Consider the following 13,249-nt stretch of genomic DNA (forward strand, 5'->3'; position numbering starts at 1 on the left):
AATTCACTGCGTCATTATTCACTGAGCTCAACTTCCGTGAGTGAGCTCCCATCAACATTTTGAAAGACAGCTCAAAATAATGGAGCCTACCTATGAGCACAGTGTGAGCTTCTGATTCATGAAACATAGTGTTGAATTCAGAAACAAGCGTGGTTTTAAAAACTGCTTTCTAGCCTTGCTCCAAAGCAGATTAGCATAAAATGCCCCTATCTACCTACCTAACAAAGAATGTTTTGACACTAGATTTGACAGACTTTAAAAATCAGCTTTACTGTTGGCTACTGCCCAAGGCAGCAGCAGGACTGTACAACCAGTACAGTTCCTCTCTAGATCAAAATTTCAGCTTCATGCGTGCACACAGAATGGCTTTCTTCAGTATGAAGTTCTTGCTGGTTTCAGTCCAGAAAAGACACAGTTACAGATCCCTGATAGTAAAATTATAGTTTCTAAGGAATTTCACAGAATCATAGCATAAGCTGAGTTGGAAGGTACCCTCAAAGATCACAGCGTTCGACTCCTGGCCCTGCACTGCACATTGCCAAGAATCACACCACGTGCATTGTCCAAACGCTTCTTGAACTCTGTCAGGCTTGGTGCTGTGACCACTTTCCTGGGGAGCCTGTTCAGTGCCTCACCACTCTTTGGGTGAAGAACCTTTTCCTGATATCCAACCTAAACCTCCCCTGACACAGCTCAGGCCACTCCCTCAGGTCCTGTCACTGGGCACCACAGAGAAAAGAGCAGTGCTTGACCCTCCTCTTCCCCTCACAAGGAAGCTGTAACTGCAATGAGGTCTCCCCTCAGTCTCCTCCAGGCTGAACAGACCAAGTGACCTCAGCCACTCCTCACACGGCTTCCCCTCAAGGCCCTTCACCATCTTGGTTGCCCTCCTTTGGACACTCTCTAAGAGTTTAATGTCTTTTTTCATATTGTGGATCCCAGAACTGCCCCCAGCACTCAGGGTGAGGCTGCCCCAGTACAGAGCAGAGCAGGACAATCCCCCCCTTTGCCCGACTGGTGATGCTGTACCTGATGCCTCCCAGGACATGGTTGGCTCCTGGCTGCCAGGGCACTGCTGACTCACATTCAACCTTCCATTGACCAGGATCCCCAGGTCCCTCTCCACAGTCCTGCTTTCCAGCATTTCATTCCCCAGTCTGTCTGCACATCCAGGGTTGTCCCATCCCAGGTGCAGAATCCAACATTTTCTCTTGTTGAAATTCACATGGCTGGCGATTGACCAGTTCTCTAATTTGTTGGTGTTGCTCTGCAGGGCCTCCCTGCTTTTCAGGGAGACAACAGTTCCTCATTCTTTGATTTCTATTACCAGGTGTCACTAAGGACCAAGCGCCCACCAACACTAAGAATGAATTTAGCCCATGACAAATGCCATGGACTATTTTGGATACTGAAAGTGTGTCATCAGAGCAGCCAGCTTATAATTTGTCATTCTTCACAGCATGCGTCTTGCCTCTGGGCTGATTTGACAGAACCAAAGGCAAAACCCAGTAAGGCAACAATGTCTCAAGGCTAGAAACAGTAGAAACATTGCAGGAAAGCCCCACCTGAAAGGATTCCTTCTCAATTTTCAAAGCAAAAGAACACGCCTTTGGTTCACCAAACCAAAACCAGCACATACATTTCTTTGCATAAATACCTTTATCACCGCTCTGGTGGATCTTTTCGACCTGGGTCAAATATGAGAGAAGAAATCCAGATGGCAGACGGTTTTAGCCCCTACAACAATTCACATTGAACCAGACAAAGTCAGATCCATCATCAAAAAGCCCAAAGCCAGTATTTGTCTCCAAGGTGCAACATATATAGTACCCACAACCTACAAAAAGAACACGTTCTTTCCCTCTTTCTTCAAAGTTATTTGATTCCCAAGGAGCTCCTTGGATAGCAGATCATAGATGGTACAAAAAGGGTATTTATTATGAAAATATTTGATGAGAGGAAATAAGATGATATCTCCATGCAACTTAAAGATCTTAGGCATATAGTATTACAAGCAAGAAGCATGGATGGCAGGCAGAACTCTACACATCTTTCTCAAGAATATTAAAATCCAGCTTCTTCCCTGATAGCCATCAGTGATCAAAAGGCATAAACAATCAGGCTTTCTATGCTAATGATTGCACTGAAATAGTTTCTTAAGTAGTTTAACCAATTAGAAGGAGCACCAGCCATTAAAAGGAATCTTAATGATGGATTATTTATTCAGAATCTTTTAAAAGAACTATGTAGGGTTTTTTTATTTCATGTGTCCCTCATTTTTTCTTGATTTTGGCTGTTTTCCATTTTTTAAAATAATTTTTAAAAACCCCAAAACCTTCACAAACTCTTGGAAAGTATGAAGATACCAGCCTCCCTGCCTTTATTTTCATCGGCTTAATTTGTGAATCATTGAAAGTTAATATATTTGTGGTTCACCCATGAAAAAGACTTGAAAGTTTAAGTAATCCAAGTCTCTCCTATGCAGGCTCTAAGGCAAAGGATTTCTAATTGCTATGAACTGGCTAGGACAGAGAAAAACCTCTTAAAATGAAATCACATTTTTTAAATTAGATTTCATGAAGAAGCAATATCAGGGTTAAAGTCTGTTTGAAGTAACACAAAAATCTTTCAATAAAAAGTTAACTGTGTGTTATTCAGATGGGAGTGGAGAAACAGCAGTAGTTTATTGCTCAGGAATACATTGCCTGCAACATATTTCATAGAAAAAGTATTCTTAGCTAAACATGTCCTCCAGTACTGATTAGATTAATAGCTGGCAAAATTTGGCCAACATACATTATGTTAACAGAAAGTCACACTCGGCTGTTAGCTCTGTTTAGGCTCTATGTTGAGCAATCAGTGCAGGACAACATATTGAGTAACACCGTGGTCAAGTCAGAATTAGCAGGAGCATCACATATGTTATTGCTAGCAGAAGCAATGCAGACTGTTTGGAGGGTGTGCAATTCCTCTGTCAGCTTGTTTAGCTCTAGAGTTAAGCAAAACCACTTTAGCTTCATCTTTGTTTCTCATTTATATGCTGTGATTTTCTTTCGCCTGAAAAATACCCAAAACCAAAAAACCCCAACAACAACAACAACAACAAATGCAGACACAGATTTGGCCAGGGTTTTTTTTCTGGAGGGCTTCCTGGCAGCTTTCTGCTGTGTCCAAATTCACATGCCATCACGGACTGGCCTCATCTGTGGCACCACAGGTAGTTCTGCCTTGCAGCTGCACCCGCAGCTGACTGCCTGAGCTCACCTCCTCTGCAAAGCACAGCTTAAGCAGCTCACACACAACTCCTCTAGAGCAGGTGGAGACATATCAGTTAGGCCTAGCTTGAAAAACTCCCAGTGAAGTCCTGCATGACAGCTGTAGAGAACGTGACTGAGTCTCAAGTCTCCCAAAACAGCATTGCTTCCCAAGGGGAATTCAACCCTCACTCAACCAGTCTGCAAGGTGTGTTTTGAAGGAAGGCTGGCTAAGTACATGTGGGGCCATGCTCTGTGTTGATTCCTACCAACTTCAGACTTCTCATGGCCTTCACATTAACCTGCAGAGCACTCGGCTGAAGGGCAGTGCCCTGCTAGTATGCCTGTTCAAGCTCTGGAGAGAGAATGAAATTATGGAACAGTTCACTTTTTTTAGCAACCTTTTCTTTGGTTGAGAAGAAAATGAAGGATTTTGAAGCTGAAACTCCTGAGGGGTTACATACCACTCTCATAATGCTAACACCCGTGCAGCAACACAAGCACGAGTACTCCTGCCTTTAAAGGGGCTTGGTTTTTTCTCAGAACAGAACAGGAAAGTTTAGGAAAACAAAAAGGTTGTGCAGGTTAGAAAAGTGTTCCCCACACAGCTCAAGCCCTAGTTATGGGAGGTCTCTAATGGTATTTAATATTTCATACAATTTTGGTTTCAATTAAATTAATAGATGGGAAAATAAAAAAGAATGGGCTGGAAGAGGGGTAATTTTTTCCTATCCTGCAGGAAAATTCCAATTACTTAAATTATTCTTTGCAGAGAAATGAAACAATTGCTGCAAAAGGGAACACTGAAAAATGTCATCCAATCTGCTTCTGAAATGCAGTTTATGCAATGAAGCAACATTTGTGTGGATTCCACTAATTCACTCCATTTCAGAACACCAGCCAGACAGCAGTTTCAGTGCCCCTTGAAAGCTGTTAGGATTGCAGACAGTCACGGTTCACCTCCCCCTCTCCCCCCAACCCCCATTCCCAGAAGCACCTAGATGTTTTAGGGACATAAACCACTCAAGTTTTAGGAATGACTCTTCACGAGGTTACATAAGCACTTCAGGCCATTACTCAGAGGTAGTTTAGGCACACAGGTCCCCTTGATGCCCCAAGAGAATGTAGGAGCTGCTTTGGAAGTCTAAGCCCCAGTGTTGGAGACTTACAGCTGTAAAACACAGGATTACCCAGAGTACTTATTGCTAAAGATACAATGCAACATTTTAAAGATGGGCATTAATCCATACAATCATAGGATGGTTTGAAAGGGACCTTAAAGACTACCTAGTTCCAACCCCATGCCAGGGGCAGGGACACCTTCCACTGGACCAGGTTTCTCAAAACCCCATCCAGCCAGGCCTTGAACACTTTCAGGGATGGGGCATCCACAGCTTCTCTGGGCAATCTGTTCCAGTGTCTCACCACTCCCACAAGAAAAAGCCTCTTCCAGCTGTTCAACCAGCTCTTGGTTATCCCAGTACAGCAGCATTTAACACCAAAGCACTGAATTACTGTTCTCCAAAGTTGTGAGGTCCTCCCAAACCACACAATCAATTGGGGGCATTAGTTATATCTGAAAAACGTGATCTAAATATGACCCCTGACTTCCTACAGGCTCTGGCAGGTATTATTTTGGGATTCTCTGGATGGTTTTGCAAATGTTACTCAAGATCTAGTCCATTGTCTTCTGTAAAACTTAACATACACTAAAAGTATTTTCAGAGAGATGATTCACTTTCCCCTTGCTTTTAGCAACAATTCTGCTTGTAGCTGATAGGAAAAGCACTAGCAACTCCTTTCCAGCAGTCAGGATTTTTACTCCAGAATATATGAGTACTGTTTCAAAAAGACAGCAAATGAAACCAAAGTCAATAAGTACTGCAGTCAACACCTTACGAAATATTACCACCTTCAGCTGGTTATTGTGCTATGGATACTTGGTCTATCACAGATACTGCTTTCTGGAAACTATAATAAGAAAAACTCCAAGGAGAAAAATTTTGAAATGGCCTCAAAGAGCACTGAAAAATTTAGACCACTGTAAGCATTGATGTTTTGGAAAAATAGCCTAGCTTTCACTAAACCCGTATCTATATGTAAGCAAACGTCTCCCAGACTTCAACTGTAAGCACAGCTACTAATTTCGTTAGTTTCACTAGGCTTTGTCCTCTCCTCATCTGAAGCAGCACATTTGCAATGACAATCCCATGCTACTAAGTGAATATCACATTTACACTGAAAGTGCCCAAGTGGTTTTCAAATCTTGACTCTGCTTTATCTGCTTCTGTCATAAGTCTGCCTGGCAAAAAAACTAGAAAACCCAAGGAAACCAACCAACCAACAAAAAAACCCACATGCATCTGAGATGGGGGCATGTTCACTTTCAGAAGTCAGTGAAAGAAAGGGGTGTGGAAGAGAAACTCTTTAACATTGCTCAAGAAAACCGTTTTCAGTCAGACTCCAGTACTGCCTAATTCCTGTCTGCATCAGCCCAGTTAAAGTTGCCTGTGCTTAGGGGCGATTGGCAGTCTGCTCTTGGTTCCTTCACTGCACTGCTAATCTCCACTAATACTCTCCCATGCTTCATTTAATTTCACTCTCAGGGCTCTTTTTCAAATTCTTCCTCAAATCTTAAACCAATGCCCTCATTGTTTAGGATTCCTTTACCCTGACAAGTCTGACCTCAGATATCCTTTCCTCTTTTCCTGCTCTGTAACTCAGGCAGTCCACTTAGTCATTCATATGGTAACCTCACATAATGGTCTCCACATTAATTAAGTAATTTTGGTTCTTTAAGGTACTACAGAGGGGTTTTCAATCTCTCAGTGCCTTTCAAGCCAATTGAACTAATTTTTCTGTTGAACAGACTGGAGAGTACATGGAAGAAGAGCCAAGGAGAACATACTCGCTCTCCCTCTGGGCCATTCCTTTCATGCTGCTTCAGGGTTAGGCCAAAACAACATCAGCAAGTCTAATTTGCCCCAGCAGCGGATGGGAAATGACCAAAAACCCGGCAGATTAATTTGTGTCAGATGTATGCTTTAAAGCAAGTGAGAGCAAGAGAGAATGTGAGAGCATTTACAGAAAAACATGCTCTTTCTCTCAGATTTAGAAGGGCCCTCTTGTTTCAGATCTCTTGGGAGCCAAGTGGCCCCAAGCAAATGAAAAGTCCTACCTTTGCTTTATGTTCTCCTTTTGTATTTGATGCTTTTCAGTAATCAGACAACTCAGAAAAAAAACAGAGGGATAAAAAGAAGCGAAACTGTACAATGCATGATTGTTTTTGCAGTAACTGCCGAGTCTTCTAGCAAAGATAATTTTGAACCATACAGGTGAGATGGTCAGAAAAAGAAGAGGCCTGGTGATTTTTTTTTTGAGGAGTGAGAGTTGTGTCCTACACCACTCCAGAAAAGGAAAATGTGGTGGAAATCTCATGTCACTCTGGAAAATAGTAATGAATAGAGTTACATAATCAATAGCCTAATAAGACTGAAACTACAGGTCAATACATGATCCTGGCTAGGGACCCCAGGTCCAAACCAGTTTTTCTGTTGAAACAGTAGAGCCCAAGTTGCACTCTGGTGGCCAGATGTGGTCACCCAGCTGTGGTATTCTAAAAGGATGAGTCCTGGAGCAGCCATGGAAATCCAGCAGCTGTAATAGTTTGGTGCTACTCCATGTGACTTGGTAGGGAATATTTATTTTTTCTGTATACAGCTAACATATGAGCTGAAAAACAGCACAACTGGCAGTGGTTAGGCTTCTTATTGATATTCCCAGCAAGGCCAAGATCAGTCATCTCTGTGTCCAATCTCTCTGGTTAATGGTGTTGCAACACTGGAGATGAGTCATGTGTGAGCTATCACTAAGCAGTAACATTTCTGTTGTTAAATTAAATAGATTTAATTTTGTACATTCTTGGAACTCATATCCAATCTGATCTGCTCACCACATCTAAAAGGTTTTGTTTACTTTCTAGGGAGCCCTGCTGTTTAGATCTCAGGTGACTGCCTGAAAAATTCTAGGAAAGCTCAAAATAACTCTCATAAAAGAAGTGCAACATTAGTATGGACTTATTTCTGGTGACAGTTCTGCTTCAAAAACTTCAAGCCTTGCTCTTCATTCACACTATTCCTAATCCTTGTTTTATCATTATTATGAGACAGATATAATACCCAAAGTCCTACCGGAAGTCTGAATCCCAATTCAGTTTGGCAGCATAAACATAACCATAGAAAAATCTTCCAAGAGAGCCAAAGAGACAAAAAGCCTCAATCTAAAAAGAAAGCAAAGAAGTTTTGTGGCATTAGACCTTAAATCTCAGTTTCAGAACAGACTAGCACTTAGGAGCCTGTCACAACTTTCAACAAGATGTCAGACATAGTTAATACAACATTCAATACTGGTGCAGTTATACTGGTACTCTTAGCAGTATCACCTATTTCAATCTAGAAAGGAAATAGCAGTACAGGGAAGAAACAACATAGGATGCCTTTATGTCTATAGATGTTGTTGTACTGGGATGTTTTTCAATAAAAACACATACCAGTAACCTCAATGGTTGTACTAGTGCCAGATCTTCTATATGGGATCAAGAGTCTCAGAAGATTTAGGTGTCTGTATCACACCAGATTGACTGGTGTTTTGGCAGGTAACAGCATTTCCAGGCCCGCATGTAAGCACCAGATCACATCTGAGAAAGAGAGAGAGTCTTCAGTTACTTGAGCATTTTGAAAATATTCTTTTTAAGGTTGCTGAAATGTATAAGACTTGGCAAGTTAAAAAAAATAAAGCAATCTTCTTCAAAGGAAGAAAATTGAACAAAGCCATTCAGAAGATACAGTAACGAAAGGAAATAGAAATCTGTACTAGTGATGACTATATTGGCAAGTCTTCTCTGTCCATAACCCATACTTGTGGAAAATGGTTACTACAGCTATAGCAATTAATGTAATGCTGTCTGAATAATTTTATCTGAGACAAAACTATACTATCTTCATGAATACAAGAAAGAAACAAGTTCTGGTGAAGATTAATTCAATAATATCTAGATTCCTAATCTGCTGATTTAGGTCCCAGTAGAAGCTTAGAAACTTTCAGTGGAAGGAAAAAGAGAAAAATTTCCTTATTTTATCTGATCCATGGGAAAACCTCAAGTTCATTGAGGTGGTCTATTGGTTTTAGGGTGCCTAGTGCTGGAAAGAGAAAAATGCAGCCCAAGCCTGCAGATAAACAGTTTGACTGACCTCATTCTGCAGCTCTAAGTTTGTTCACCGCACATTCACGTCAGTGCTAGTTCCAGCTCAGGAGGGCAGCTCAGGCACACAGCCAGGGGTTTGCAGGGCAAGCCTGCTCAACCCTTGCTTGGAGCAGCTTCAGGAGACAGGAACCACACCCTTGCTTCCTGTCACAGCAGAGCAAGCCTAGAAGTCACAAAACCTTCTGCTGGTTACACTGCCAGAAGTGTGCATGTGTGCACCCAGTCCAGTACTAATTAGTCTTCCTGGCACCAAAGCCTCAATCATCTGTCCCAGGCCAAACAGCATACTGTGGGAATGTCCCGCACTGACAGTCCTCCTGGAGATAGACACAAGGTCTGAGATGCTCTCCTGTCCAGATAAGGACTATTGCTCATCTTGGGCTGGGTTAGCAGACTCAGTGAGGATTTTGGAATATGTGATCCTCCAAGACTGGCAGGATTTGCAAGATCTGAAGCTCATGCCAGATAAAAGCTCAGTCAGTCTTTCCTAATCTGTGCCCAATCTAAGCTCAAACTTGCAATTCCTGGACAGCACTGAAAACACAATTACAAAATTTCTGAGAGCAGAGCTCATAGTGCTGGGCTGAAGAGCCACTAAGACTGCAGGGTCTTTGTGTATGGTAAGAAAACTGTACATGGGGAAGGCAATCTGAATGACAATTGCAGCTCTCTCAACCTTCGTCCTGCCAGGAAGCCCTTCAGCCCCCACCAACTGTTGCCAATGATTAACCATCACTATCAAAAAGACTTCCAGTATTTTCCTGACTTAAATATCTGAAAGGCAGTAGAATCTCATCTAATTACTCATCTTTACTATCACTATGACATCTGCATCACATTTTTAATAACACAAGAACATTGAAATAATTATGAAGGCTACAGATAACTTAAAATCTGATATCCTTGAACAGCTGTTTGTAAATGTTTCCTCATTTTATTCCACATTTATTTATCCTTTGAAATAATTAATCACTTAAACACTATTGTTTGCTTAAATACCAATGCACATATCTGACATGAATAAACACAGAGTGAAAAGTAACAAATTGCTTATCAGGAAGGTACATTTGTTCTGCGTTTGTACAGAACATCTGTAGAAGCCTGAAGGGCAGAAATTAGATCCCTGAAAGACAGTTTACCATGGCTAATTCTTAGAAAAAAATCCAACCAAAAAGACTTACATGTATTTAAGAGGGCTAAGAGACTTGATTTTTTGCTGTAAGTCTCAAATATTTCATTTTCAGAGAACACAGCTAAGGATTCTGCATTCTTAACAACTCTGAATAATCAGGTCCAATTGTCTGAAATCAATGATTACGAAAAAATAGACCCTAAAGTTTACCCCTGTGCTTTACATGAATGCTTCATATTTCTCTCTTCTCACTTCTAATTTTTAGACTCAGTTCACTGTTCTCACATCTCTAGGCATTAGCAGACTTTGATTGTTACTTTTCCCTTATGTTCAAACTTTTAGGTCCCAGGCCAAGCTGTGGCTTCAGCTGTGTGAATGTAAACCAAGCAACTCTGTTCACTTGAGTGAGTTTCCATTAGCAAAGGCATAAGCAAAACTTGGCTCTCACACCTGATGTGCCTTACCACTCTAATAATCTCATGTTGGGATCTCAGAAACAGAAACACTCAAGCGTTCATAACACTGTGCTAAATATGTGTCTAAGTCTATTCCAGCTCAGGCTCTTACTGAAGAATCACTTAAGAGCTGTTTGGCAAAAAAAAAAGGAGCTAGTTTCTTTGACCCAAGGTTCTAAATTTACCATTTGACTATATATTTTTCTTTAAATATGCTGTGACTCAGACACGCATTCACTGCAATTTGTGTACACATGTTCCATATGATCAGCCCTGTTTGCTTTCTATCTAAAACAGAAGAGGTCACTGTATCTGAAACAAATGTGAACTTACAGCTAGAGTAATAAGTAACTTGAATGCAAACAGATCAAGCAATCTTGCCCTAAAGTCAGCAAGAACCAATTGGTTTTCCTCACTGAACCCCTGCAAATGAGCTAAGTGGAAGAAGGAAAGCATCTACTTTGCAGAAAACAAAGAGGAGCTTTTAGTCTGATAAATGCAATCCCACACAAGACCCGCTCCACCTGACCAGGGGACCACTTCTCCCTCCCCAAGGCTTGCATGCTCCAGCAAACTCTGAGTCCCATCTCCCAGCTCTTGGAAGGAGGAGAGAAGTTTGCTATAGGGAGAAATACTTTATAGCTCACCAGCTGTGTGAACAAACCCAGACATATTTGGCTTCTGTGAACTTGGCTAAATCAATGAAACATCAGAGCTCAAACTTGATGCTTTATTTCCTTTAGTCTGAGGTTCTGCTCGCTATAAACGTGATCTGGAACAGCACGTGTGAGACTGTAAAGCAAAAAAGAAATGAAAACAAAATGTGATTGTACATGAGATCAATTCCATGCTGACGTGATAATACGTTCAAAATTCTCATTTCTGTAGAAAGCTGACCACAGGCACTTCATCAATCAGTATTTCGATTTGTAATGTGTTCCGTATGGTTCTCTGTCATTACTTAATGGGGAACATCCCCTCTGAAAACATCTGACTCTGAGCTTTGCATCGAGAGAGCTGCTCGTGTTTCAACCACGTTTCCCAGAAACTGAACACTCAGCAACATATTCATTTTAGTGACAGCCACCACTAATGAGAAACAGCCATGAGTCCGCTGAATATTTTACAAGCCAAAGAAATTTATACTAGCAGCAACAAAAAAAACTCAGATTCATTTACACGACAACTGAATCTCTAGAATCTCCAAAATCTCGATTTTAACATCCTAAAGCTCATACTGGGTTGGTGTTTGTACTTGTCTATTTTTTATTTTATAGTTTCTCTCTCTATTTATTTTTGTGTGGGTTTTTGGGTTTTTGTTTGTTTGTTTTTTATCACTAGTTAGGCCAGTTGTTCTGACATGTGTTCTGCATATCGGGAACAGGAAGCTGGGGCATGAATTGGAGGGTTTATCACAAGCTGAGAGGTGGTGAAAAAAAGTTCATCAGAAGCAAAAAGCTCATACAACACTCTGTGATGGCATTAGATTAGAAGGGCCTAAAGAAAGCAATTAGAAAATCTGTGGCATTTTGTTGGAGAACTTTATTATTTTTCTGCACCAATTTTCTTTGCTCAGAACATCAGGGGATCACTAATCTAAAAACTTCTTGGGGTTCACTGTTTTGTTTTAGGTTTGGGATTTTTTGGGGTTAGGGAAGTGTTTGGTTGGTTTTGTCATAAGGAGGAGCAGCTGTGCAAGATTTTGAATTGCCAATATATGAATTTTTTTTTAAATTACCAGACCCAAAACACAGGCAACTTGTGAGGAAAGTAAAATTTCAGACTACATGTAAACAACAGCTATTTCAGAAGACTGGAGGTAACGAGTGCTGTACCTTTATTTAGAAGAGTCTCTACTTGTTGATCAAGGCATTATTTGGAAATAGTCATTAAAATCAAAATAATAAAATGACTGGATGTTCAGGATGCCACAGAGTCAAACTGGCACAATTTCTACAGGGAAAAACTGTGTCTCACTATTCTAAGACTTATTTAAATCTACCAACCAGACATTGACAAAGAATAAGCTTGACAAACACAAAACAGGATACCAGGCAAGAGACAGCTATGGTAAGAATAAGATTAGCAACTCTCCCAGTTCATGGGCCAGATTGTCCCTTACTCCCAGTGATTTCAGCAGGATTTGTTCCAAGAGTAAATGCTTAGAAATGGAAGGAAGGGTTTTACAACTGCTTAAATTTATGTTATGACCTTCTTCAAGGCAACTTACAAAGAATGTCTAAAAAAAAATTTTAAATATTATTATAATTAATAGTATTTTGAAGCTAATCAAGTCAGAGATGAAAAGTCAACTCATATACTAAGTTCAAAGCACAATTAATGAAAACTTCTTGTTTCTTGAAACATACTTCAAAGGAACGCATCATGTTTCATCACACTAAGAAAGTTTACATTTGCCTCCTAAATTCACTACTTTTAAAACAATGGTCCTGAACCTCAGTTTAACTCCAATGGCAATATTTCCATCTTAGCTATAGAAACCAATAATGTTCTTGGTTGTTTATAAATAAAGAAAGAAATGAAATCCCAATCTCACAAGTGACACCAAAGCCACCTAACTTTTTTGAGATTACTTACCAAATTCAAATGGAAGAGTCAAGAATTCCATCTGTCAGGGTAGTAACCGCCAAAATAAAAAAACTCTTAGAAAAAACATGGTGTGAGCAGCTGAGTCTCTGAAAAAGCACTTCTAAGCAAGGACTTTTATAAAGGATCAGAATGCTTGGAGCACTTTGAAATATAAGAGAGAACAAAATTAGATAGTAGAAATCACAAATCTTGCTAGCTAAAGAAAAGCATTTGAGACAAACAACGAGGAAAATACCGTAACTAGAAATTAAAAGAAAACAATTCAGAGAAAGACATTAAACAGAGGTCAAAGCATCTTGATGAGCGTTTGCAGGTTTACATAAAGAACATTTACTGACTTTCAAGCCACTACAGGTATCATTTTACAGAAGAAAAAATGGTAGACAATAAAAAAAAAAAATATTTAGAGGTTTGCTGATAGGTTTCTGGAAGCAAAGCCAAGGAAAAGCGAATACAAATATTGTAATGTATAAGCAAAGCATGCAGCACCCTGAGCCAGAGCACCAAGGCCAAGCAACAACACAGCCCCAGCAAA

The 13,249-nt window shown here is 40.4% G+C and overlaps 1 long non-coding RNA gene across 7 annotated transcripts in view; it reads right to left on the reverse strand.

The window, feature by feature from the left end:
• Nucleotides 1–13,249, reverse strand: part of LOC309570052 — a 156,482-nt gene that overhangs the window by 62,677 nt on the left and 80,556 nt on the right. For all 7 annotated transcript variants that reach the window (XR_014226232.1, XR_014226233.1, XR_014226234.1 and 4 more), the window contains 3 exons: nucleotides 12,703–12,855; nucleotides 10,752–10,896; nucleotides 7,804–7,950 (listed from right to left, as the gene is read on the reverse strand). This is a non-coding gene — a long non-coding RNA (uncharacterized lncRNA). The remainder of the gene's footprint in view (nucleotides 1–7,803; nucleotides 7,951–10,751; nucleotides 10,897–12,702; nucleotides 12,856–13,249) is intronic.

This window comes from Coloeus monedula, assembly GCF_965178545.1.
Source record: "Coloeus monedula genome assembly, chromosome: 2".
Lineage (NCBI taxonomy): Eukaryota > Metazoa > Chordata > Aves > Passeriformes > Corvidae > Coloeus > Coloeus monedula.